Genomic DNA, 25,623 nt, shown 5'->3' on the forward strand with positions numbered 1-25,623 from the left:
CTAAGAATTTATCCATCACCCTTTATTTCTACCTTTTCCCAAGTCTCTCATTTTAATTATTGATATTGGTATTATAGTAGTGTGGTTCTCAATAATTACCATGGAGGAAGAGTTGTTTAAGCATTTTAGGGCCCGTTTGGCAATGAGAATACAAGCAGAATAGGCATATGCAAATTCTTAAAATTTTGAATTCTTTGTTTGGATGCACCAAATCAAAATTGCAATACGAAGTAAAATAGGAATATGTATTCCAATTTGGGCCCAAAAAAGAGGTTTTACAATTCCAGCCAAATAGGTGTTATCAGAATACATATTCCTATTCCACTTTTATTCATTTTAGAAAACATAAATTTTGGGGTGCACAAATTCCCAATCAAATATTGGCTGCACCAAACATAGAACATGAATACTTAGCCCCATTTTCTATTCCAAAATAGCTATTCCTATTCCCCTATTCCTATTCATGTAGCCAAATGAGCCCTTATAGTTGAGATTGTTCAAAGTTCTATAGTGCAATCACCTATACTCATAAAAGATTGCACCCTCAAAGGCTCCAACATAGATCTCACTGTTCCTACCATTAGTCCTAGCCAATTCTTTGTTCACAAAGAAGTGCAAGGTAAAACATACCGAGAGTTGTCAAACTCTATTAAGAAGGCACTCTCTCAGACATTGGTATTGTTCTATCCATTGGTCGAAAGGTTTATAATAAGCCATAATAGTGAGCTAGAGATAGTGTGCAACAATCAAGGAGTGTGCTACATTGAAGTTGAATCTGATGTTACCATTAAGGATCTTGATTTTTCTCAGCCTAGTTTTACTGCTGCCAAATTGACTCCTACGAGGTAGCCTATGCAAGGAGAATCACTTCATAGTGTTCTCGTTATGGCTGTACAAGTTAGTTATGGTGGAAAATGCATTGGTATGTGAGTGTGTTTTTGATAGCTATTGTTGATCTAATGGTTAATATTTTTTATAACTTTGTATTATTAGTTAGTGATGATGATGACTATCTAAAATTGAATGAAAGGTATCTTTTAGTATTAAATAATCAATCATGCAATGTCACATCAGCTCTACAAGTATCAGTCTCCATTTAGTACATCCTTAACTATAAGAACGAGACTTGTCACATAAGCTCTAGTGTAGAAAATTGGAAGTGATATTAGGGTTTCAAATAGAATTTTGAGAAAGGCTTAGAAAATTGGATGTGATTTATTGGTTTCAAATGGAGTTTTGAGAAGGGTGTAGAAAATCAGATATGATTTACAAGTTTCAAATGGAATTTTGAGAAGAGTCAAGTTAAGGCACTCAATTACTAGATCCTTCCTCCTATAAGAAAATGCACAAAAATGAATTCAATTACAAGTTTTTATGAATTTGATTACATTAAATACATTTTCATTTACTCATCAAACTCTTTTATCTATTATCGATGAATAATAGAAAATGAAATTAAATCCAACAAAAGCTTATAGTTGATCTTGTGAATTGTACCAATATGATCACTAGTTACTGATGATGACTACCTAAAATTGAATAAAATGTATCCTTTAGTTCTTACAAACAATCAATTATGTCATGTCACATCATGAATTTTACAAGGATGGACTTTCATTTTGCAGGACCATTGAACTGGCTTTTTTTTTTGCGCTATTTAGAATACCTATTGTAGTTTAGAACCTTAGATATAAGATGATGTAGAAAATTGAATGTGATCTAAGAGTTTGAAATAAGGTTCTAAGATGGTCGAAATTAGGCGCTCAATTACTAGATATTTTCTTCTATAAGATAAAGAAAAAAAAAAGTCCAATTACAAGTTATTTTTTGAATTTGATAATGTAAGTATATTTTCATTAGTTGATCAAACTCTTTGATATATTATGGATGAATAAAAGAAAACAAAATCAAATCCAATAAACAGTGTACAAATGATTTGGTGAATTGTAGAGATTTTCTTGCTGAAAAAAATTAACTTCTATTATGATTGGTGAGCATATTAACCTAATTCATGGTATGATTTCCTTTTAGGTGATGAGGATGAAGTGTGGGGAAATCAGAGTGGGGTGTTGCTTGTTGAGAAAATGTGTCTCAACCTTGCAATCTTTTTTGAGAAAATTCAAGAATTTGTTTGTGGAAGTTTTCCACTTGTTTATATCTTGGAAAAGAGTGTATAAAATACCAAAAGGTGCCCTATCCATAGTAGAATATAGGAAGGCCATTTTAAGAGCATAGTTAGCTTGTTTTATGACTTTTATGGGGGTCTAAACTAAGAGACAAAATTGTGGAAGAAGGAAGAAGTTGTATTCCTCATAAATTCATAAATTCATCCACCTTGTTTTATGACTTTTATGGGGGTCTAAACTAAGAAAATGAAGAAAAAGAAGAAGCAAGATTCTAATTTTGAGTCTGAGAAGGAAGATGGAGATGCTTTCATTGCACCTTGGCCACTCATGCAAGTGAAAATGCATGTTTAATAGACTCAAGTGCATCTTTTTACATGATTCCTAATAGAAACGGGTTTCGTAAGTATGAGAATTTTGATGGTGGTAAGGTGTATTTGGGTGATAACTCAGTACTTTATATTGTTGGTCATGTAAGTATTTGTGTGAAATTTTTTGATGGTAGAATTAGAAGATTTGATGGTGTCTTGCATATCTCTGGACTAGCAAGGAATTTTTTATCTGTTAGTAAGCTAACAGATGTGGGTGTGCATGTACAACTTTTTGAAGCAGGTGTAAAAATGGTGAGAGGTGCTATGGTAATAGCAAGAGGAAGAAGATTGGGTACATTGTACTAGCTTGATGCACGCATAGTAGAGTGCAATAGTTTTTCTAATAAGATTGTGAAAAAGACTACTCAGTTAGAGAAGGAGAAGATTTATCTTTCAATAGATGGTCATGGTTTTTGGGTACCCAAGGGTGCTTTGTCTACCGAATCAAAGTTTCCTGTAGAGAAGACCATGTTATGGCACTAGAGACTCGGCCACATAGGTGAGAAGGGTCTACAGACCTTGAAAAATAAGAACCTTGTTGATGGGTTAAATGATTGCAATCTTGAATTTGATTTTTCTGAGCATTTTATCTATGGTAAACAAAATCGCATTTAGTTTTACTCAAGTTCTCATAAGTCTTCGTGTATTTTGGATCTAATCCATTCAAATGTATTTGGTCTAGTTGATGGTCCTTCAACTGGTATATCAGTTTATTATGTTTCTTTCATTGATGATTTCAGTAGAAGAACATGGGTTTATTTCCTTAGGAGTAAAGGGTATGTGCAAGATCATGTTCAACCAAACTTTGCTCTTAAGTGGCAATAAAAAATCAGAAAATCAGGGCTGTGTCAACTTGATGTGCAATTTTCTACTTGTTATTAACTTTATATCAAAAAGTTGAGAGAAAAGAATCTCTAGAAAATTGAATCTAGTTTCTAAAATACTAGGACTTATCTCAAAAAAATAAAAAATTGATTGGCCAAAATTTTGAATTTTAATGCAATATTACAAAAATTTCAAAACAAAAATAAGAAGTAGGCATATGTCTGACCACCTTAATCAAAATAAAATGATAATATTTTTTAATTATATTCTAGATATAAGTAGTAGACTCATGCCTAGATGTCACACATATTTTTGGGTATTTTTATTCTAAATAAATTATTAATAATTAATTTTTGAATCTAGTATTTTTGGAATAAAAAAACTCTCATGTCTGACCACCTTAACTAATTCAAAACTTTACAAAATTTAATTTTTCATTTTTTTCCTTTATAGTAGAAGAAACATAGAATGTGATGCATCTTTTGGATTTAAAAAATGTTGTACCATTTGGAAGTTATAGTTGTTTTTCAAGTAGTGTGTCAGATAACACTTTATACATAACTCCATTAGAAAATAAGTAATAATTACTTACTAAACTTATAATTTGAAAAACCTTACATTTATAGAAAGATAAGAACATTCTTAAGAAACCCTTCTCATTTCATCAAATTTTGGAAAAAAAAAGTCGTCAGCTACATGTTTGAAGTAAAAATCACATAAAAATAGGCCAAAAGCACATTTTAAGGATGTTTTTAAAGTTGACCATATAGGTTTGGTATCAAAAGATATAGTAGACCTTATAAAGATATATTTTTTTTTCATTTAGTATCAAGGTGGGTGGGAGAAATTTGGAATATATTTTGAAATGGTTTGAGATATTTCAGAACTAGAAATTTTTTCAAATCGCCACCTTTTGGCACACCATGATCCTGCACATACCCTAAAGCTAAAGGTTTCAATCATTTTAAAGAATTTAAAGAAATGGTTGAGTTGCAGACTGGAAAGAAGATAAAGCATTTGAGAACTGATAATGGTGGTGAATATTGCTCCAATGATCTTGACACATTTTGCAAAGATTGTGGTATTAAAAGAGAGAAGACAACTCCATATTTTCCACAAAAGAATGGAGTTGCAAAAAGAATGAATAGGACCCTGATGGAGAAGGCTAGGAGTATGCTGAGTGGTGCTAGACTAGAACAAAAGTTCTAGGCTAAAGCTATAGCCACTACCTACTACTTGATAAATAGGTCTCCTACATTAGCTCTTGTTGATAAGATGCCAATGGAAGCATGGTTGAGCCATAGGCCTTCACTTAGACATCTAAGAGTGTTTGGTTGTGAGGCATATGCTTATGTGCCAAAGGAGAAGTGGACAAAATTGGACAACAAAGCTATCAAATGTATCTTCATCAAATATAGTTATGGTGTGAAAGGATACAAACTTTGTGATACTATTGCACAAAAGGTATTTTATTCTACAAGTGTTATTTTTAGAGAAACTAAGCCTTCTTCTATTACAGTGCAGCCGAAATCGATAGAAGAAAAGAAAGATGTGATTCAACTTCTTGTTACACTTGAGAAAGTTGAATCGAGGCCCTCAGAAAGATAAGATGTTGAAGAGATCTCAATGATTTTTGAATCATTAGAGGAAGAGGGAGAACCTAATCATGAACTTGAACCTCCTAAACCTAATCTAGATCTTGTTCGAAGATCTACTAGACAAAGTAAACCACCTGAAAGGTGTGGGTATTCTCCTAATGATTGGAGATGCATATTTGCAATGAATGCTAATATTGATGAACTAAGATCTATACAAGAGGCTCTTGGTATGAATGATTTAGAGTCCTAAAAAATAGCCATGGATGAAGAAATGACAACTCTTCAGAGGAATCAAACATGGGACCTTGTACCATTGCCCGAAGGACGGAAGCCTATTGGTTGTAAATGGGTGTTCAAAAGGAAGATGGGTTGAGATGGAAGCATTGAGAAGTATAAAGGTTTGGTTGCAAAAGGTTACTGTCAGGTTAAGGGAGTAGATTATGGCAAGATTTTTTCTCGAGTGGCCAAAATGACATCCATTAGATTTTTGCTTTCTATTGTAGTAGCTTATGATCTAGAGATTGAGCAAATGGATGTGAAAACTAGTTTCTTTCATGGAGATTTGGATGAAGAAATTTACATGTCACAGCCATAGCACTATGTGGTAAAAGGTAAAAGTCATTTGGTCTGTAAATTGAAGAAATCTTATTTTATCCCCTAGATCAAATATTTGGAGTAATTAAATAATTATATATATATATATATATATATATATATATATATATATATTAGAATTTAATTATTCCAAATATTTGATCTAGGGGATAAAATAAGATCTAATATCCTTAGATCATGTTCTTATTTAATATATATTTTAATTAATGGTTTATGGGCCAATGTGTTCAAATTTATAATTAATTACACACATGTTTAGACTAAATTTAGAAGGATGACCAACCTTTGTGACACTACACGTGGTGTCTCAAAAAAATGAATTTACTTAGACTATCACAGGAAATAGAGCAATATTTTGAATTGTTCAAATTTTTAATTGCATATTAGCAAGTTTTGATTATCCCTAAATAAATCTAACTCTAACTCTAACTCTCATGTACATGTATATGCATTCAATCATATATTTAAATTTTATTAGATATGTACATATTATAGATTATCTAGACATGTGTGATGTACATTCAATTACATGTGTATAATTTTTAATAAAAAATAAAAAATTGTGTGTACAATAGACTTAGCTCTTGATACATTTCTGTAGATATGGCTTCATAGGATCAGCTTGTTGTGGCTCCTGGTGCGGCTCCTAGTGTGGCTCTTGCTATGGTAGCTAATGAAATTCCTAATGCAGCACTTGATGTAGTTCATGTTCTGGCTCCTCATGTAGTTCATTGTGTTGCTCATTGTGGGGTTTGTGTTGTAGCTCATGTTGGTACTCGTGGTGTACCTTGAGGTAGGGCTAGTCATGTGGGTCATGTTCTGGCTCCTAGTGTAGCTCCTGGTGGTGTAGGTCTTGGCGTGGCTCCTAGTGTGGCTCTTGTTCCAGGTCAGGCTGCACCTGCAGCTCCTGCTAGAGGTCCTACTACACCACCTCCATGTATCGATATCAACTGATGCTTTATTTGCATTTTTAGGGCAGGAGGTTGCTAGACTACATTAGTCTATATTGTCCTCTGATGCTGGTCTTTATAGAGACATATGTGCTACTATATGTAGGAGTTGATAGGATCTGATAGCTAGATTTAGAGCTCACCATTTATTTACTCCTGACATATTAGCTTCCATATCTACAGAGCTTAAGGTTGAGATTTTAGGAGATGCATCTTTTGATGACGTCAAGAGGGTGACACCCAAAGACATCATTGAAAGAGATCTATTTCTAGGATATGAGGGAGCACAAGGTAGGGTGAGAGGCTACTGAGTCACATGATGTAGAGATCCTATTACTACTTGCATGATCTATCCTCGATTTTTAGCTGCACATGGTTGTTATCCTAATAATGACTAGATACCTCCTTATTTTGCACAACAATTATACACTAAGTTCTACATGGTGCTCAATGTCAACTACTTAGACATTCTAGATTATTGCCGACAGGGGCATGGTTGGATCATAGATTGTGACTAGTATCACAATGCACATCATCTACGACCTCTAGATGCTATATAGTTTGTTGGATAGAAACTACCTCCCATGACTCCAGCACATGCGCCTATTGCAAATAGAGTTGTCATTGCTTCCCAGAGGGGAGAAATTGACACTATTGGACACATTGCATCTGTGGCCACTAGTATCACATCTAATTCTATTGTTTGTTATATTCATAGTCATCCTCGTCCACCTTGTCGACCATCTTTAGAGGCATCTATAGCACTTTAGGTACCTCTGATGATGCATATAGAGCTGTTGGGCTACCACTACCAGGTGATGTTCTTGCTCTTTCAAGACATCAAACACATATGGATTTGGTAGTATATTTTTTAGAGGATATGTTTCAGATTATCAGTTACATTTCTGATACACAGGGGATTCTAGTTCACTCAGTGATGGATGCTATTAGACAACATCATAGCCCTGTAGGTTCATAGACACAGGCCACCACACCAGTGACAAACAATACACCTATGCATAGCTCATAGCATTTGGAACAAGGCTCACAACACTCTACATATGACTTGGGCATATGAGTTGGAGATGTCAGGATCACAAATAAGGGTCTTGAAGATTTTGGTGAGTAGTTGTGAGGCTTCTCTGAGATTGATACTAGTTCGTGAATGGGTATGTCATCGTACATGGAGATGTTATTCTGACCTGACAACCATGATTCTACACCATTACCTAGCTGGTTACACAATCCACTTCACTCATCATTGCTAGTAGTTGGACATGGTGCTAAGGGTGGTTTGGTAGGTGTTAGAGTTTCAGGAGGTGCATCAATAGATGAGATGATGGAGTCTACTAATCATCCTCCACCTCTGGAGACCCATGTAGATATATATAATTTTCATTTTTAAATTTAAATATACATGAAATAAAAACTATGAATTTATTTAAAAATTCAATTCAGATAGATATTTAATTTGATCTTTAACTATAATAAATCATGCAGGCACAAGTTACTGAGCACATGGTTACATCTAGTGTTGGTTCAGGGCATCATGTATGTGAGAGAGATGACTCTATTAAGGCACCCAGTAGTGCTCAAGTACAAGTTTTAAATAGTTTGTTTAAGTTTAAATTTATGTTTCAAACTATATATATATATATATATATATATATATATATAATTTGAATGTACACACATGTGTGTGTGTATGTATGTATGTATGTATATATATATATATTTGTAGGGCTCAGCTGATGCACCTCAACGAGAGGAGGCACAGGAGAATCGATCAGAGGGTTGGTTTGTTTGTATGCATCTTGAGGGGTCCCTCTAGTAGTAGTAGATCTTTATATATATATTTTGGTGCATTTATATATTGGAGATAGTTTACATAGACATATATTTGTATTTTAACTTACCTTGACATGACACATGTATACATATGTTTCACTATTTATTTGATTATTTAGTACTTTAGTAGTTAGATGGTCACATGTATATATGACTTTTTATATTTTGCTACATACATGTATTTATTCGAGATTTATAGTTTGCATATGTATGCATTTTAGTTGTAGAGATATATTAGATGCATATGTTTATTCTTGAGATGTGTATATATTATGTCTATGTGCTTTCTTTTGTATCATAGCTATAGAATGTTCATGTTCTTGAGACATGTACATGTGTATATGTCTTATTTTTTTTCTATTATAGTAGACCATGTATAATTTTTAGATTATAGCTTTTAAACTTTAGATTTTATTGTCATCATTATAAAATAATCAAATTAACATCTCTAAATACCTACTTCAATAGTTAAATAGTCAAAGAAGTTCCAAATTGATCTGTATGAACCTAATTAAAAATTTTCAAAAATAATAATAATTTATAGGGTGATTGAATTGAATTGATATAGGTGCTTAAAACTACTAACTTAACCCAAATAATTTAGATTAAATAAATTTAAGCCATTATATTTATTTCTAATCATTATACCAAAATAAACGATTAGTACGACTAAAGATATGTAAATTTGGTAAATCAATTAATAGGAATAAAGATACAGATTTGTTAAATATATTCGTAGGAAGTTACAAAGATGCATATTTCTTAAATTATCAATTACTAACCCACTAAAGATAAATATTAGTTTTATGTGGATAAAAATATGCTAATTACGTAAGCGAATACATTATTTTAGAAAATTTTTACAAAATATAATATTTAAAAAATTATTAATTTAAACTAATTTAAACTAAGAGTATGACCATAGATGTAATAAACTAACATTAAAATATATAGTTTTTTAATAAACTAATGATCTAACTAGATGAACTTATTAATCTTACAATTTTAAAAGCACATGTTTAATTCACTTATGAAATTTAGTCTAGTTTGAAAAAAGGTCAACTTATGAAATTAATTAATTATTAAATTATATAGTTTTTTAATAAACTAATGATCTAATTAAGAACTTATGATCGTACAATTAAAAACACATTTAATTCAAGATAAAATTCAATAGTTTGAAAAGAAGTTGATATTTAAGAATTCTAACATATTAAATTATCTTTGATACATGTATCTATAGGTAATGATTCTGTAAGTGCAAACTAACTTAGCCTATTTATATATCAAGTTATTAAATTATTAAATTCATCCATGGTACAATTGATATTATTAATTTATATAGTTTTTTTAATAAACTAATGATAACTAATCTAGTATGATTGTACAATTAAAAACACATTTAATTCAAGATGAAATTCAATAGTTTGAAAAGAAGTTGATATTCAAATTATTATAAAATAAATCTCAAATGTCAGTTCAACCATGATGTACACTTATAACATGTAATATCTTCTCATGATCTTCACTGTCTAGTCTCCACTTGCACTGTGCATGCTTAACTTTGACTAGATGCAGACAAAGCCTGGTAGCAATGACCAAGTGGCTGTATTTTAAAACCTTGTTGTTAGGTTGATAATCAACAAAGTGTATTCCATGTTGGACTATTTTGTCTTGCTTCAAATATGTTCACTCTATCACAACAGAACCTGCACCACAAATTTAAGTATTTTAAAATTTGATAAATATAATGTTATATATATGTATGTATGTATGTATGTATGTATATGTATGTATATATATCTATATATATGTATATATACATATATGTATATATGTGTATATACATCTACATATATATGTATATATATGTATATATATAATATGTATACATATATATACATATATATATATGTATATATATAAGATATATACATATATATGTATATGTACATATATATGTACATACACACACACACACACACACACACACACATATAAAGTTACCTATGGGGAACAACATTCCATCACTTTCTTCAGGGTCATATAACTTTGTCCTCTCTGGAGTAAATCACAATAAATAATAACTGACACCTTCATGATTGCCAGGCTCAACAATCACTACAAAGACATCTCCTGGATAAAAAGTATACATGTGTATGTGTACAGTACACGTATAAGATAGTTCAAATTGATAATTAAATAACACTTGTTCAGATTAATATTTATGATACTTACCCACTTTTACCAATCTAGAGATATGATTATAATCATCAGAAATCAATGGAATATCATCAAAATCTTCATCATCTTTATCACATGTATTAGTAGTTCATCAAGTGGTACCAAAATCCATGCACCTATATATCCACATGCTCAATTGATGCATTCTTCATAATCTTCATCGATGCAACTGTCACAAAAACATGAATATTCTCTTGTCTTCAATGTCCAATTGCAATTATTTGTACTCATGATTGAATGTAAGGAATGTGTCTTTTCTATCCTCTTGCAACCATGCATGTTTTTTCTATTAACACCTAAAAGTTCATTAAATTGAAAATATGGACAAATTAAATTTAAACTTCAACGGATTGAAAAATAAAACTTAACAATTAAATTTTATAACTTAATTGCATAAAAATTAAATAGAAGTTCACATCCATACTTGTTATCTCCCAAAAGACTCGATATGGTACTTGTTGACTCATTGTTGATGATGTCTCAACCTCATCTAATGCAAAATGTTTCTTATCCCATTCAACAACATCATGTGCATCATTTACATGAACTCCCTGATAATTTATTTGATACTTTCATAGAGCACATTTGATGCAAGCTCCAACACCATCATGTTCACCTTTTCCATGACCACTCTTGAAGAAATTCCATATGTGTTTTATATTCTCACTATGATGATATCTACATAATGCATAAAATAGTCTAGATAATTTGAACTGTGTGGCACATCCATCACACCAAACATAATATTTATCAACATTTATGTTTCTTTCTTTCAAATAAGGAAAGAATGTATTGAAAAAATGTTCAACATAGTGAATGCCATATTCTTTATCATCACTTATATATAAATGATATTCTTTTTAATTACTCGTGCTTGAACTATACTTTGAACACCATCCAAATCTAATTGTGCATGTCTATAACAAACGTGTACCAAAATAGTGACCTTAGAAAAGTAATAATCTGATTGAATTTCTTTCTAATGAACAAAGGAATAGTTCTCTGCAAAATCAACAACTAATATAGTCTTTCCAAGTGGGAAATTATCTCTCAAATTTTGAAACTATTGTGCTTGCCACTTTGCAAAAAATGCATGATGAATATAAGGTTGTATCAAATTCTTGAATCTATCCATAAATGTTAGAATAGGTAACTCCTCTTCAACATTTTCCAACCCTTTTGTCTCTTTTTCCAACTTTGTTTCATTCTTAACATACTTGTAACTTTTGCAATTCAATTTTTTTGTTGCATCATATTTTCAATTTTCAAAAGAAATAGAGCCAATTCACCACATGTTTCACATAATCCTTTGATGCAATTTATTTAACCAGATGGATCATCTATTTTGTCACATAGAATGGATGATATAAACTCACTTCTCCTACTAGGAGGAGCAACATGAAAACCATATGTGTCTTCTATAAACATTTGAAATACCTAATAGTGGAGATCAAACTCAATATGATGATGACAACATATTTCAAACACTTTCTTTGACCTCACAAAGTATGGCTTCTATTTTTCAAACAACATTTGCTAAACTTTTACATTAGGATGTTCACTACAAAATGACACATATAACTCATGTTGTGTTGTGTCCAACCAATGTTTTGTATGATGTTCATATTGACTAGATGCAATCCTATGTCTGATAACATCTCTACTATTTGATGAAGGACAAGTGTTATCAATCCAAAATGATATGAATAAATTTTTTAATGACTCTTCAATCCTATCAGAGAAAAGTGCTCTACACATGATTGCCCAATTTCCCTCCATAGTACTATCATCCACAATTGATCTTCTCTTAACATATTTTTTCATTTTTTTCCTACTAAAACCCATTTTAGATGAAATTGAAGATATTTGTCTATTTTGGGTCATATTCTTATTTACAACAGACATCAACATTACTTTTCTTGCCACGAACTTATCTTTAGTTCAAGAGCATTTTCCTATGCTTCTCAAATGTTGTTCAACATTTTCAATTAGATAAGTTTGCATGATAGAAAATCTTCTTTGCTTTGATGTTGTGTCTACACCTAACAATTTCAATGCCTCTTGCAACTTCTTTTCTGTAAGAAAAAGTGAAAGTAATTGAGCTTGTTCAAGTGTTTCAGTGTTATCAAATTGAGTCATAATTTCTCTTATCTTCTTATTCATTGAGCTTTTCTTAGACAAACTTAATGGTTGAACAGTAGCTGCAAGTCTTCTCAATTTATCCACATTCATTTTAAGTAAGTGATCTAGTTATTTTGGAGAAATAACATTCTTTACAGATTTGGCAATATTTAGGAGTTCATCCATACCGATTCCTGCAACTGATCCCGACCCTTCTCTGACTTTTGTTACTAGAGTTTCTATAGGGAGCAATCTTGAGCCTTCTCCAACATTCATTGTTTGAGATTCTGCAGGGAAAGATTCTGACCCTTCTCCAACTTTTTTTATTCGAACCTTTGTAGGGAGAAATCTTGTACCTTCATCAACATTCATTGTTTGAGATTCTGTAGGGAGTGTTCCTAACCTCTCTCCCATATCCACTTCTTCTACTTTTGTTGAGCCTTCTTAACATTTCCTTCACCTTGTTGATTGGCTGCAACAAATTTATAAATAAATCAAATTAGATAAAAAATAAGATTGAAACATAATTAAATTTAAAATCATTATATATATATATATATATATATATAATTACATAATTTTTTTAATTCAATGATAATGTGCCATAGTGCCCCATTATAACATGAAAGTAAATACCACATATAACTTGTACTTAATAACAAAAGCAATAACAAAGTCCATCTAAAAGTAAACATAACATACATAATCGATTACATTCTTTAAATATCCCTTAACGTTGAATTACATACATAAATCCATCTAGTACAACATCCACATGAAATACTAATGATAAGTCCAATGTTTAAATATTACATTTCAAATGCTCATTCATCCTCTGTACATGTCACAGGGTATGACAAGCTCAAAAAATATACATATGTAGAATAAGGTACATCATCCTATTCTAATCGATGATACATCAAAGTAAAGATAATCACATGATACATCATCATAGAAGACATATACATCCATCATAAAGATCAAACAAAATAAACTAAGTGCACGGTTCCTCCCAACCATTAATAGCATCATTAGACCATCGTGGGCCCTAGCCATCCCTCCGTGTGTAACATTCCAAAATCACCAAAGATATCATTAGTATGAACATAGTAGGAATGTCACTCCTAACATATACTATATCATATGCAGAAAGTAATATACATGCAAATAAAAACATAAGATAACATCATCTAACAAATGCAAATCATCAATGAAAGGATACATATCCACCATCACGAAGGACGCATCAGCCATGACATCTCGATGAATCTCAAATGATAAGAGTGGAAAATACACTACCACTCGACCACGTGGTACCTAAGTAGTCCACTCCCACCGTGCTGAGGAGATAATCTCAAGTCCCAAACAGGCTATCCATAACATATAGCACAAATCTCTATAGTCCAGGAATCCTAAAAGTATACTAACTCAAAGGTTCCAAACACGATACTGACATCTACTTCCCAGACGCACACAATGACATGTAGGAACCTACTATGCAAGCGGGAAAGTGTCATCACATTTATCTCATACAAGTTACCCTGGCAGTTAGCTAAACTCCATGGGTCCATACAGATCTCATGTGGCCACTAGTATCCTCTCATATTGACAAGGCATACTATGGAATGCAAGGTCGCAACCATGTGTTCTCACTACTCCCATCCTAGCCTATACAAGCACTCAAGGCATGGGCGAGAACCAAAACTCTTATCTTTTTAGGTTCATTCAGTTAGTATTAGGTGTGAATGTTATCACTTATTAATCCAACTTACAATGAGTTACCCTGGCAGCCTCTTAGGGCCCTGGCTCCCATTGCAAGCCACTTCCCGTCACTACATGCAGATATCCTACCCTAATGCTCATGGAATCATAAATCTCAAAATCACAAAAGATAATCCATAATAAAATCATCAAATATGCATAAAAGCATCAAATCACCATGAGCAAATATACATAGAAAATCATGATCACAACAGCTCTCTATTGGCAATTGAAGCATCACTGATAATCAAAAGTATCCAATGGTTCTTAATAACCAAAATATATCTCAATCATACTGATCGAAGACTCCAAAAATGGTTGAGTCAAATATTTCACAACATGACATCATCAAGGATAAATCCACATTTCAGTCCCATCATGGCGACTAGAAAATAACCAAGGATAACTGATCGATGACCAAAAATAATGGTTAAGTCAAGTGTCTCATCTATAACAATCAGTATTACAACCAATACATAGAGCATTCCATCACATAACCATGGTTGGGTTATAAAGATCGAGATTAAAACATCATCATGACATCACAATCACATAACCCCCAAGCCTCTGGTAGACGTCTTATAACTGGTCAACAGTAGTCAACCCAAAACTCAAAAACAATAACATAAAGAATACACAATGTAAACACATGTTTTGGTTTTGTTAAATTTTCAATTTTGAATTCAAATGCAAAAGTCTCGGTTTACGTTTCCCAAACTATATCAAGAGGAGAGTTTTACCTAACCCATGTATTTTTTTGATAGATAAAAAGTTTCTCCATTAGACTCAATTCCCTAATTGCTCTAATAATATTTTGTTTACATAAACTTTGTTTGAAAAAGACATTTCCAACGAATTCAATATTATCAACAAAATTTACATATTTCCAAAAAAATTGACTTATAACGCATTCTAATAATTATCTTTAATTAAACTAAATTTAATTAAGTTAATTATTACTATTTCTTAATAATAGTTGATAAATTATTAATTATATTTTTAAATCATCTATCTTTACAAATCATTTTAAATAATGTAATTATTGATAATATATATACATATATGCTCATATATATATATATATATATATATATACATACATACATACATAAATACATACATATATATATATATACATACATACATACATACATAAATACATACATACATACATACATATATATATATATATATATAATAATAATTTATAACATTATCTAATAATGAACAATACTTAATAACAATATATGTAAAACCAAATAAGGAAATTGTTATACATAAGTGATATGCTATCGCCTGTACCCCGTGCTTGGTTATACTTGGTGCGGGTGTCGGGTCTGTACCACCCACGGCCACAGTGAATGCCTACAACTACTGTCGCTGAACAGTATATGGGCCACGATGTCAGTCGTGTCCACCGCGACAGTCCTGCCATAATAATAAACAGTGGAAAGGGAGGGGGTTACGGGGTATAACCCACCCCTCCATATGAAATTTTATATATATTTCAATTGTGGGTTCGTTTTATATATGTGTGTGTGTGTGTGTGTGTGTGTGTGTGTGTGTGTGTGTGTGTGTATGCAAAATTTTTATAAACATATATATATAAATATGCATTAAAAATGCAGATCTAAGATCATATATATATATATATATATATATATATATATACGATTCTAAAATATTTACCCTTTAAATTTTCTCAATAACTTTCTAATGGATTTTGCTATAATTTAAACCCTAGCCCCATCTTCCTTTCAGATCTATAAAATTCTCAAATAAATTTAATTGCCCATATTGAAAATGCATACAATAAAAATATGAAATTCCTCAAAAGACATATGGAAGACACGAAGAAGACAGGAATGCATGATGTGGAAATAGCATAAGAAAAATCACAAGAATCTACCCAGATTCTGATGCTCATTCGCTTTTCCTCGGAAAACCCGCAGAGCAAGCTCCCTTCTTCAGAACTCTCAAATCCTTCAATGCTCCAATTGCTCTCCAAAAAAAATCTCTCGAATCCTTCAATGCTCCAATTGCTCTCCAAAAAAACTCTCGAATCCTTCAATGCTCCAATTGCTCTCCAAAAAAAAACTCTCGAATCCTTCAATGCTCCAATTGCTCTCCAAAAAAACTCTCGAATCCTTCAATGCTCCAATTGCTCTCCAAAAAACTCTCGAATCCTTCAATGCTCCAATTGCTCTCCAAAAAAAAACTCTCGAATCCTTCAATGCTCCAATTGCTATCCAAAAAAACTCTCGAATCCTTCAATGCTCCAATTGCTCTCCAAAAAACTCAGGAATCCTTCAATGCTCCAATTGCTCTCCAAAAAACTCTCTCAAGCTTCTAAGAATGCCTGAATATAAAGAGCTCTCAAGAAACCTTTGGAATGTTTCTTGAAACCGCTGAAAGGTGTCACCAACTAAGCATGGGTCTTTTCCCACCCTTTTTGGTGAGTCATAGAGTTGTAGACACCTTATGCTTAATTGATGCACTAACCCCCGTGTTGACACATGTTAATTCCCATGCAAGCTTATAACTCCAATTTACTTTTTAATTAATTTCTATTTAAATATTTATAACTCCCATTTTAATTTTTATAACTTACATTTTAATTTTTATAACTTTTATTATTATTATTTATTTAGTACTTTATTATTATTTTATAATTATTATTAATTTTAATTTCTAATTTTCTTTTATTTAATTCTTTTCCTCAATAATTCACATTTAATTAATCACAATCAAAATATCAAAGATCATGATATTTTATTAATTTCTCAAATAAATAATTTATTAATTAAATCTATTTGTTAAGACTTAATTAATGGAAAATTCACCACAGACCTCCAAGATAAAATATGAAAACCCATCATAGAACAAATCATACAAAATAAATCTAAAGGGTTAAAAATCATGAAATATGTCATCCGACACATTTGGTGGGTACTCAACTCTGATAATTGTCCTAACTCACTAGGACAAATGGTTTTTAGGTTTTGGGATTTGGACTTGAGAATTTATCTCCCTTCTCTTATCATTGAGATAATATAATAGGGTACACTCATCCTGACAATTCAGGGAAGTCGATACCCAGTACCTGCAACCTACAAAAAACCATGCATGTACATACCATATATAATGCTAAGCTAAACAGACAATGGCAGGAAGTGGTGCATCGTGTAGATCCCAACTAAGCAGGTGACTACGACTCCCTTCCTTAACCACATCAGAAATGCCATACAATAAGAAAACACGCACACCATACACATGCAAGTATGGGGTAAGTAACCATAATAAAACACATGAGATAATAAACCATCTAACTAATCATCATTAATAACTGAAAACAATGTAATGATCATCATACATACATGAAAGGTAAAATCTAAATGATCTCATCACATAACAACTGAATTCATATCACAATATCCGATAGTGTCAAAACAATACCACTAAACCATCAACATAAAACTAGTCTACATAGTCTGATAATAATAGCAACAATAAGTCTAGAAAAGATGTGAACGAGGGTAGGCACTACAAAAATCATAAATAAATAAAAAAATTACTCCTTGCCTCAACATAAATTTTGCACAATAACTATATAAAAATGTCACTGTATGAATTTTTAGTACAACTTCACTATTTTTAAGTTGACCTGTTTGAAGTTGACGTTAGCATTTTTTCTTTTTTAATGTTTGCATGAATGCAAAGAAGTGAATATGTTTGCACGAACATATCAAATTCAATTTTTGGCAGCCAAAAAATTTTGGACTGCATGTTCACTACGAAAATATGTTCGCAGTGAACATATGTAATATGTTTGCTGCGAACATGCAAAATTACTTTTTTTTGGGCCCTTTTTTCTTAAATTTTATTTTTGCTCTTTCACCAACCATAATTGTAGATAAATGATCTCCTAATTTAAAATTAAAAAAGTCAAAATATTTTGCTCAAAGCAAGCTTTCCAATGACTATAATTTTAATACATATTTTAATCATTAAGACTTTCAAATATGAGTTTAACTCATCATAGGTTCATTACCAATTGAACATCAACTGACTTCGACACTTCGAGAAAATTAGTAAATTAGGTCAATTTTTTTTGAAAAATATCAAGGAAATAGCTTATTGAGTTAGCTTTCTATTAAAAAAAAAATAGATTTATGATAAATTGACTTCAAGTTATCTATGTCAAAATGAACGTATGTCTGAATTACAATTGGTGTCACTTCAAAACTTCATAAACTATACAATATTCAACCAAATCAAATCAAACCAAATGTATCCTTTGGATATTGATGTTACGAATCCAATGCCAAAAGAATTACCTCATTATCTTTTCTACAAAAAAGTTGTGTGTCAAACGGACTGTCACTCTTTAAAAATATTGAATTTTATTATGTACCACTTTTTTGAGGAGAAGAAAAAATTGACATAAAAAAAAAAAAATTAGATTAAAAAATATGGTTACAAAGTAGGAACAGAGTACTAAAAATTATTAGTTTATGTCATCTTGAAATAATTTATAGTTTTAGAGATATAGTCACTTGAACGTGAGGTTTGTTTCAAAAATATTAATTTCAGTGTCAAAATTGGTCAAAAAGTGGAACCCTTTATTGTGGGATCGCCCATCTCCTGACTCTTGCAAGGTGTTCGACAAGTGGGAGAATGTTGAGAACATGTGTCTCAACCTTGCAATCTTTTTCTGGAAAATCCCAAAATTTGTTTGTGGAAGTTTTCCACTTGTTTATATCTTGGAAAAGTTTGTATAAAATACCAAAAGGTGCCCCGTCCATAGTAGAATATAGGAGGGCCATTTTTAGAGCATAGTTAGCTTGTTTTATGACTTTTATGAGAGTCTAAACTAAGAGGCAAAATTGTGGACGGGATTACTATTTTAACCTGGTTGTCTTTTCATATTGAAAATGTAAATGTCAAAAATGGGTAACATTTGGAATGGTAGTTTTGCCCATGGTTTTTGTCACTATAAAAGGAGGGCTTGGAGAGGTGTTTGTGTAATTGAGTTCAATTTGCAAGGTTGGTGCTAGAAGGAGTCTCTCTGAGTTTGAGTTGTGGTGATGCGCTCCTGTAAGAACTTGTATTGCAAGTGTATTGTAATCATCTTGGTTTGATAATACATTGTGTGGATTTTGGAGGGTTGGATTTTTCTCTTAGAAGGGTTTCCCCACGGTAATCATTGTGTTATGTGTTCATTTTTATTTTGATTATGTTATTATGCATTTCTTGAGATCTCTGCAATAGTTAATTGAATTTTCATAATTGTCCTCTCAAAGATTAGCATATGAAGTGATTCCATGCACCTTTTCTTCCTTACATTACTTTGATCATAGAATAGTAGATGAAATAAGTAGCAACATTTTCTTTCAAGCATGGACTAAATCTGCACAAAGTGTGTCACTTTCAATGACTACAACATGCTTTGAGTTCTCACTCCTCAATCCTTGGAACCCTCTCAATGGTGCTTCCATTAATAGCCATTACATGGCTATAAATCAACACACAAACCCTCCTCCACCCCAAATTGGGCACATCTATCATTTGGATTCTCTCACACTTCACCAACTACAGGCTCTAGTAAACCAAATAGAAGAGAAAATGTGTGTTGACAAACCCATAACAAAAATGGCGGTAGTTTCTTCTTACATTTGGAAACTCTTTTCTCAAGCGTAGGCTTTGAGTTGCTTTGAGAGAACTAGAATTTGGAACCCAATAGATGGGCGTTCACATTTGAATCTCACACAATCCTACTTTCATAATGGAATAGCAATTCCTTTCAAGGAGTGCTACGCAGAGGAGATATTAGACGAGCCATTGAACAAGATTGCAAGAATTGTAAGGAGCATTTTAAGTTATTGTGTAAAAAATGAGTATTTCAAGTCCTTCATTGATTGGGTTAAGGAAAAGAGATTGGCAATGATGTTGGCAAGAATTTATGTGGAGAAAGGGTCTACTATGGTGGTGTCATCTGCAATGAGGATTCCATTGTATCGATTTAATTTGGGTTGTGGGAGGCTAATTTGAATTATGAATTCAGGTTACAATATCTGGTGTAGAACCTATGGTATTGTGACTAAAATTGAAGATAGTTAAAATGCAACAGTAGATGTTCTGCAAGCCAAAAAGTGATCCATTCATTTTGAAAAATAGAGGTTATACAAGTTTCATGGTTCCCAAGGGTCATCATTATCCCTTGGAAATGAAAACTAAAAGTCCACAAAATAATTAATTACAAAATAAACTTTAAGAACTATAAAAACTATAAAAAAAACTATATTAAAATTTATGTCTACTTGTAGAAGTCATAACTTTCTAGCATAGCTTGAAACCCAAAAATGTCAGAATTCTTGGAAAGATATTCTAGAGATCTACATTTATTTTCCAAGGTCTTAAGCATAGTGCTACAACTTGTTGGCCTTGCCGAAGCCTAGAAATGCCCCGGAGATTTTATGGATTTCAATATTTTCCTATTTTTTCTTATGTCAACATCCTTTACATCATCGTGGAGTGCATTTTGATTAGAGGCCAACATTTTGGAGTGCATATTTTCCATGGGGAGAATAGTAGGTTATATGATGAAACAAAAACATGTAAATGCATAAAGTGTCTGAGATCAAATAGAGGAGGTGAATTCATATCTGAGGAATTAAACATATTATGAAATGATAGTGGAATCAAGAGATAGATGTTGGCACCAAGGACCCCTCTCTAGAATGGTATAGCTAAAAGGAGGAATAGATCAACCATGGACTGTGCTAGGGCATTGATGATGGAGAAGAATATTTCACAAAATAACTAGAGAAAAGCAATTAGTACAACTATTTATAGTTTGAACTGAATACAAGTCAAGAAAGCTACAAATATTACACATTTTCAGTTATGGTATGAATATGCACCTAATATTAAGTATTTCAAAGTATTTGGAAAAAATGTTATATATTGGAAGACAATAGACATGGAAAACTTGATGCTAAAAGTGATAAACGCATATTCCTAGGATATTCCACTAAGAATAAAACATATAAATGTTTGATTTCTAACACTAATTTTTTTTGGAAAGTGAAAATGTTTGAGTTGATGAATACAAAGCGAAAATTGAAGTTGAATGCAAATAGGAACTGGAAGACTAAAAGAATTACATAACAACTTAGTACCTTGCCTGAGCCTAGAAAGAAAGTTGTCAAGAAGTAGCTACTAGTGAGTACTGAGTCATAAGAGTAGACAAGTGAGTATTGGATAGTTAGGGCCAAGAATTGTCAAGTGATTGTTGAACAATCGAAAGAAGAAGCAAAGATAAATGAAGTATTACCAGAAGTGAGTCTACAAGATGATCTTGAAGAGATAAAAGAAAGAAAGTAAGAACACTAGACCCTAATTTAGAAAAATATGTAAGAAGAAATCATAGACCAAATCAAATCAATGGAGACAAATATTCATGAGTTATGACAAGAAAAATATTGAGGAATTATACATGCTAATTTTGTGAGTATGAGCCTAGATTAGTCAAGGATGCACTTGAGAATGAAGATCAGAATGAACCCATGAATGAATAGATTGAGAAAATAGAGAAGAAAAAGACCTGGACATTGGTACCTAGACCAAATGACAAGAATATTATTGATACAAAGTGGGTATTAAGAAATAATTTGAATGAGAAAAGTGAAGTCAGAAGAAACAAAGAAAAACTACTTTTTAAGGGATATGCACAAGAAGAAGGAATTGACTATGGTGAGACATTTTACCTAGTTTCAAGGTTAGAAGGAGAGATAATATTCTTTCATATGTTTCTTACAAAGGATTCAAAGTGTATCAAATGAATGTCAAATATGCATTTCTGAATGGAATACAAAGGAAGAAGTCTATATTGAACAACTTGAAGGATTTGTTGATCCAAGAAAAAGGAATATCGTATCTAAGCTAAAAAAAGTATTTTATGGATTAAAATAAGACCCTAGAGCATGGTATGAAAGGTTACACACATATTTGGTGAAGATTAGTTTTGCAAGGACTAATGATAATGACAATCTATACTTGAAGACTGAATCTGAATAAAGGGATACTATAGCTAAGATACTTGTGGATGATATCATATTTGGAGGACAAGATTCATTATGAAAATTATTTGATAATGGAATGAAGAAGGAATTTGAGATGTCTATGTTTGGAGAGATGAAATTCTTTATTGGTTTGCAATGTGGGAAATGAAGAAGGGAATGTAGATCACATAATCCAAGTAAATTAAGGAGATATTAAAGACTTTTAGAATGGAAGACTCAAGACCAATTAGTACACTTATGGCTATCAAACATAAAATTTCAAAGAGTGACTACTATGTTGATGTGAACCAAACCTTGTATAGATCAATGGTAGGAAAGTTCTAATATGTTGTTTACAATAGATCATATATTGCATTAGCTATTGGGATTGTTGCTGGATTTTCTATGAATCCTAAAGAGAATCATGTGATGGTTGTAAAAATGATATTGAGATACTTGAAAGAAACAAAGAACTATGGACTGTATACAAGAAAAATGACAAGCTTGAATTAAAAGTGTATAATGATGTAGATTGGGCTAGAAATGTTGATGATAGAAAGAGTACAAGTAGTGAAGCTTTCTTTTGGAGAAAGAGATTAGTTTCATGCACAAGAAAGAAATAGAAAAATATTTTTCAATCTATAAAAGAAGCTAAATATGTAGCAAAAATAGTTAAGTGTTCTAACATGGTGTGAACAAAGCAATTGTTATTAGGAATTAAGGAAGAGATCATTGAACCTATTGTCATATTATATGATAACACAAGTGACACAAACATATCTAAGAATCTTGTGATGAACAACAAGACCAAGAACATTTCTATCAATTTTCATTACTTGAAAGAATTTTTAGAAGACAAAGAAGTGAGATTTGAGTATGTGAAGAAAAAGGAACACATAGCTGATATTTTCACACAATATTTACCTAAGGATGCTCATGTATATGTAAGAGGTAAATTAGATTTTCCTAACTAAGCCCATTTAATGTAGAGATGGAGCATTGCATCAAATTTTTCATTAGAATACCTCACAAATTAATTCAAGAGGTCACACTTTGCAACTATGTAAAAGCTATGAAGAGATAAGCACAAGATGATGATTTAGTCATAAGAAAGATGACAAAGAGAGAATAAATTTCAAAGAGATAAAATGGAGTTATCTACATGATAAAGATGTATGAGATATATTAAGGTGTCTTTTGTATTGTTGTCAAAGAGGGAGAGTTTATATAGTTACCATGGGAAGCATGAGTAAAGGGTGAAGTTATACATCAAAGATGTAGAGTATGACAAAGTAAAATGATGTTCTATTATGACCTAGAGGGAACTATTACAATTATTTCTACAATTGGTGTTTCGAGATGTAGAGATGATAATTAACATGAAACAAAAAGATGAAATGATAGTCAGAATGAAACTAAGGATATTCATGAATATTTGTTACTAAACATAGAGGGAGCTAAAAGAAGCAAACTTCAAGTAGGATACTCAAATGACTTTTTTAATCACATGGTAACTTGAGGTGTTTCCATCAATGCCAAAGAGAGAAATTGTTGGAAACTACAATTGGAACAATTGTTATGTTGTTATTGATGTCAAACCTTACTGGTGAGATAGTTTCTAGCTAACTAGAGTATCATATCATTTGATTAATGAAGAGGATTTGAAAAGAAGAGATAACAAGAAGACCTAGTGGAAAGATTGAGTTATGTGGAGCTACAATGGGCACTTGATTAGTTGGCACATTGGCAAGATAATTTTTTGTTTAATCAGTACACTAAGTGAAGAACATAGCTAAATTGAATCCTAGTAGAGATGATGAATGGATGACCAAATGTATAGGCTAAACCAAGCAAAAAAGAAGATGATTAAGGACCTTATAGTTCAAGTCATGTTGTGCTAGTGTCGACAAAGTGACAATAGAAGTCAATAAAATATAATGTTTACTAAGCATAAAAAGACAACTCCTAGTATGCCAAACAAGACATTTAGTATTGGAGGAGTTATCTAGTCATGACCAAGGACAAGGAATAGAGTATTGACTAGGTGAGAGAATTTGATCTGACAATATTGATCGAGTGACAAAATTTAACAATGTGTGTAGAAATTTAGATTCTCAGTCGAAACAATTGAATTTTTAGATTGGTCAAAGCATGTAAAGGATAAGTATTAGAACATTTAATTCATGAAAAACTACATTTTAGTGTTTCTAGGAATGGATTCAAAGAGAAGTTTTGAGAAGTATCTAGAAGAAGAATGAGGAAAAAAGATTATGGAAGGATTCGATGAATCTAACCTAACCCTAAGATCAACGATAATGTGTAAGTGGCAAAAGATTAAAGATACCCATTTAAGGAGGCATAAGGATAACTTAGATAGGTTAAGCATTTGTTGATTCTATAGGTTGGAAAACTTAAGTAGAAAGTCATAAAGAGATGAGAAGAGTGTTAGTGTAGTTTTTTTATTTTTTCTATTTTGCTAGGTTTTTCCTTCACTTTTAATAATCTCGCTTAGGTTAATAAAACATGTCTTATTAGGTGAATGATTGTGAGGTGTCACCTTCCTACATGTGAGCATCCATTAGCTATCTTGGGAAGATACTTTGCTATCTTTAGTCCGATAGATGGTTGCTCCTCATTGGTTGGTGTTGCCACCTCCTCCCTCTTCCTAGCCTATATAAGCATGCTACTTGACTTGTATTGGTATCTCTTGTTTTTGCATCCTCTTAATGCTATTTTGCTTCCAGCATTTGCATTACTCTCTTGGAAACTAACTCTATGATGCTATTTTGATTTAGTATCATTTGCATTCATAGTTTATATATTTACTCTTTGCACTAGTTTTTTGGGTTATTAATCTTTTCAGATTTTAACATGGTGTCAGAGCTTTTCTATGTGCAAGAGTAGATTTTAGTTTCCTTATTTGAGAGATTCGGGGGGGGGCAAATAAACTTTATTGTAGTTTTTTGAAAAACAAAGTATGCTCTTCTCTTGCATCTTTGGATGATCTTGAGAATTAGAAAAGTTTTGACAGAAACGGTTTTTCTCTGGGGTTTCAATCTTAAATCTGACAACCAACTTGCATATTTGGAGTTTTCAATCAGTTT

The 25,623-nt window shown here is 31.9% G+C and overlaps 1 pseudogene; it reads left to right on the forward strand.

Moving 5' to 3' along the window:
• The first annotated feature begins 100 nt into the window (after window positions 1-100).
• On the forward strand, window positions 101-21,047 carry LOC149556112 (coniferyl alcohol acyltransferase-like; annotated as a pseudogene).
• Window positions 21,048-25,623: the final 4,576 nt, after the last annotated feature.

Source organism: Cupressus sempervirens, chromosome 5 (genome assembly GCF_028749045.1).
Source record: "Cupressus sempervirens isolate cs-2001-9-10 chromosome 5, ASM2874904v1, whole genome shotgun sequence".
NCBI lineage: Eukaryota > Viridiplantae > Streptophyta > Pinopsida > Cupressales > Cupressaceae > Cupressus > Cupressus sempervirens.